This window comes from Myotis davidii, unplaced genomic scaffold (genome assembly GCF_000327345.1).
Source record: "Myotis davidii unplaced genomic scaffold, ASM32734v1 scaffold88, whole genome shotgun sequence".
Lineage (NCBI taxonomy): Eukaryota > Metazoa > Chordata > Mammalia > Chiroptera > Vespertilionidae > Myotis > Myotis davidii.
The window spans coordinates 4945082-4949110 of NW_006300377.1; the positions used below are offsets into that span (position 1 = coordinate 4945082).

The following is a 4029-nucleotide window of genomic DNA, read 5'->3' on the forward strand; positions in this document are numbered from 1 at the left end:
TTCTCTTCTGTTGTTTCAGTCTCCAAATACATCCGGCACAGTGCTGCATTAGGGCGACATATAAAAGCATTAGTTTCATCCCCCAACTCTGTTACCTGTTCCAATGAAGACACACAAGGATAATGGTCTTTTAACATATCGGGCAACTTAGAAGTCTTGTCTTGAAGTCGCTGAGAACGTCTAACTGGTGTTAGAAACTTGTGCTCTTTATTATTTTTTTTTTAATTTTCTATGTCTTTTTCAATGTCTTATAGTTTTCCAAGTACAGGTCTTTTACCTCCTTAGTTAAGTTTATTCTTAGGTACCGTATCTTTATTTTTTTTGTTGCAATGGTTTGAGCTCTTTAAATGTAGAATTTATTTCATCAAACTGCATTTTCTTTTTTTACACTTTGCAAGTATGGTGTAGTAGACACATTATATTTAATTAAGCAACCCTCCCTAGTTTCTGTGTTGGGGGTTTTAACGTCATTGGTTTGATCTTTTGTTTTGTGTACTTGCTCTTTTTTACAATCTTGAAATACCACATGTTTATTTTCCATTTCAGGTTTTCCTGACTCTCGATTAACACCACTATCTTCAATGATGACTTCTTGGATTTTTTCCTTGGTTGCACAAGCCTCCTCAAGAGTTTCTCCAAATTTAACTTTTTCTTGACTCTTCCGTGTTAGAATATCCGCAATTGCATGTCGCATTTCTTCAATAGGCTGAGCTCCTGCCTGAATGGCCTTCTCAAAGACTGAGACAATATTTTCAATAGAACTTGTGAGTGGTTCGACACGTGCAAGGCATATCCAATACTTAACAAGTTTTTTGGCATCTGGAATATTTTTAATCAGGTCATTCAGTGTGTTTAATACTTCTTCTTTGGGGCATACCTCATTGATCAGGTTTAAGCATTCAGAAAATGTCTTGTTTACTTTTTCAGTAAATAATTTTTGCTCATCTTCTTCTGCCATGGTAGTCCCAAATGACCCATCTGGTTTTTCATTCTGTCCTTCAGGTTCAGGCTGGGTTATTACTGAGCTAGGAGGCCTTTTCAACGTTTTTCCTTTGCTAGCTCTCCACTCACTCGGAATGAGAAGGCAAACCCCTATTTTGTAAAACTACTGTTTGGAGTTCTCTGCAATTCTTTAGACGGCCTCTTATTCTGAAAAAATAACTTTGCTTTCTAGCCTGCTGTAGCCTGCTTGAATAATGAGGAAGATAAACTTAGCTGCCTGACCTTGTAGGCCAGAGACTAGATACGCCCAATGCCATGAGAACTGAGAACTGTATAGTTTTCAAGGCCACCAGCAAGATAACCACTAAGCGAACAAAGGGCTGGCTCTTCCATAAAACGGGAAGTTCTGCTTGTGGCTTTGTTTAGAATTTGGATTCATTTCCCTGAGCCCCGGGGTGAATAAAATCTCCAAACTCTCAGAGCGTTGCTTGGTTCTTCTCCGGTTTTTCTGTAACAAGCTCATCGGGCACTGTGACAGGCACCTGCTGCTGTCCAGCAGCAGATCTCTCTCCGCGAGTGCTGTCACCAGACTCCTCCCTGCCTGGCGCCCCGAGCAAAGGGCCCGGCACTGTCCAACGCTGGCCCTGAGCCAGAGGCCACATGGCAGCTTCTGGCTCCCGGGCCCCCTGGCAGGATTCCCAGGGAGGAGAAGAAGGAAAGAAATGCCACTGGCCTCAGGCGCCCTCGCTGTGCTGCACTCGCGGGGAATGCGCAGGACACCTTCTCTTGCCTTATTCCTGTGAAATATTAATAAAGTGAGTCCCTTAAACAGTCATTGCCAAAGAGCCCTTGACAGGGGCGTGGAACTCTTTTCCCCACTTCCCCAGAGCAGACACTGCCTGGTGGCTGCCTCACCTTCTGCCGAACTGTAACATTGGCAATGCCTTGTTCAGGGAGTTCTGGGTATTATGAGTATTACTGTGGTGACTTCTAATAGGAGGACATAAAAGTTGTTCATTCTGAGATGTAGCCCTCACAAATTTAGTCGTAGTCATCATATTTGAGGTTCTGTGACTTTTTGCAGTTACACTGCTGGTGTTTATAGGCTGAGTTTTGGTGGCCTTAGAGATAGGAGTTGAAAGTTTCTTTGTTATTGCAGAATGCTCATCTTTGACTTGTACAGGTTTTCTAAATGAATTAACCTTAGATTGAACAATTTGGCCACGATAAGATCCAAGCACAGGTTTCTTGAGCACGTTAGCATCTTCCTTTGGTTTTTCTGTAGTCACTTGTTTCTTTTTTTTATTGTTTTTAATGTGAAACGTTTGGCTTAATGTCATATGTTGACCTTGGCGATCATTTGTAATTGGTAACAACTGCAGAGTTTGGTTATTATTTTCAAGTTATATGTATCAGTGGCTATAGTTCAACTGGTTAATTCATAAGAAGATTTTAATGGAATACAATTTTTTCCCGTTGTTACACTATTTTTGCTCCATGTAGGTCTATGGACATTTTCTTTATCCGCCATTTTTGTCTTAAGTTTCAGAACTGTTGTCTCTTCTTGGCTAGGGCCAGGGCCAGGGCTAGGGCTACCAGCCAGACAAAGAATAATATATACTATGCTATTCCTTTAGAGCAGTGGTTCTCAACCTTCCTAATGCTACAACCCTTTAATATAGTTCCTCATGTTGTGGTGACCCCCAACCATAAAATTATTTTCGTTGCTACTTCATAACTGTAATTTTGCTACTGTTATGAATAGTCATGTAAATATCTGATATGCAGGATATATTTTCATTGTTACAAATTGAACATAATTAAAGCATAGTGATTAATCACAAAAGCGATATGTAATTATATATGTGTTTTCGGATGGTCTTAGGCGACCCCTGTGAAAGGGTCGTTCAACCCCCAAAGTGGTTGAGAACCGTTGCTTTAGAGGTTTAAGGAAAAGGAAGACTTATCTATAGTTATAGCAACCAGAAGTGGCCGCCTTTAGGGTAGCAACTTACTGGAAGGGGGTTCCTAGGGAATATAGTAGGGTAACAAACATGTTTTACATGGCTGGACACATTTACCAAAACTCACTGAATTGTACACCTAGGATCTGTACATTTCACGGTATATGAAGTTTGTCTCAATTAAAAAACAAAACAAAACAAAAAGACTGCCACACACCTACTAGAATGGCTTTAAAAGCAAAACCCAACACCCAAGTGCTGGAGGGGATGTGGAACCACTGGAACTCTCGTGGATTGCTGGTGGGAGTGCAACACGGAAAATAGCTTGGCAGTTTCTTGTAAAATTAAACAGGGACTTACCATGTGACTCAGCAAGCTCACGTCTACGTGTTTACCCAGAAGAAATGAAATATGTCACACGAAGACCTGTATGTGAATGTTTACAGAGAGAGGCAACAGGGGTTACAGTCAGAAGGCTATTTGCAATGTCCTGGCTGATGGGAATGGAGATGAGTGGTTAACAAATACATAGCATGCTCTGGAGGTGGAGTCTAAGGTTGTTGGTCGTGTGAGAAGGAGAGAGAAATCAGGAATGCTGCTTAGGTTTGGTACCGGCACTGGATGGGTGGCAATGTCCTTTGTGGAACCATGGAAGACAGGGAAGAGTAGGCTGGGAGAGGAAAGTCGAGAGTTCTTTGCTATCCATGGTAAGACTGAGCGTTTATCAGACTTTGTGGATACCTTAACCATACATTTTCGGAAAAGATGCTTCCAACTTTTATTGTCAAAATATGAGCTTTCAGAGCTGTGATGCTAGGTGGCGGCAGATGCACCGCCTTGAAGTTGGGATAGTAGAGTCAGGAATAGGCTTATGACACACAGATCTAGATATGCCCTAAAGTTTTCTGTATCACTGTGGACCAAACAGATAGGATAGGAATATTCAGGATGAGATGAAGTCATAAACAGTTCAATCCAAGCAAAATGGTGTGGTCACCTGAGTGGAGGTTATAGGACAGTGATGGCGAACCTATGACACACATGTCACCTTGGCGAACCTATGACACGCGTGTCAGAGGTGACACACGAACTCATTTTTTTGGTTGATTTTTCTTTGTTAATT

General features: G+C 41.6%; 1 pseudogene; it reads right to left on the reverse strand.

Annotated features, from left to right (window-relative positions):
• Nucleotides 1-312: 312 nt before the first annotated feature.
• On the reverse strand, nt 313-1877 carry LOC102753288 (annotated as a pseudogene).
• Nucleotides 1878-4029: the final 2152 nt, after the last annotated feature.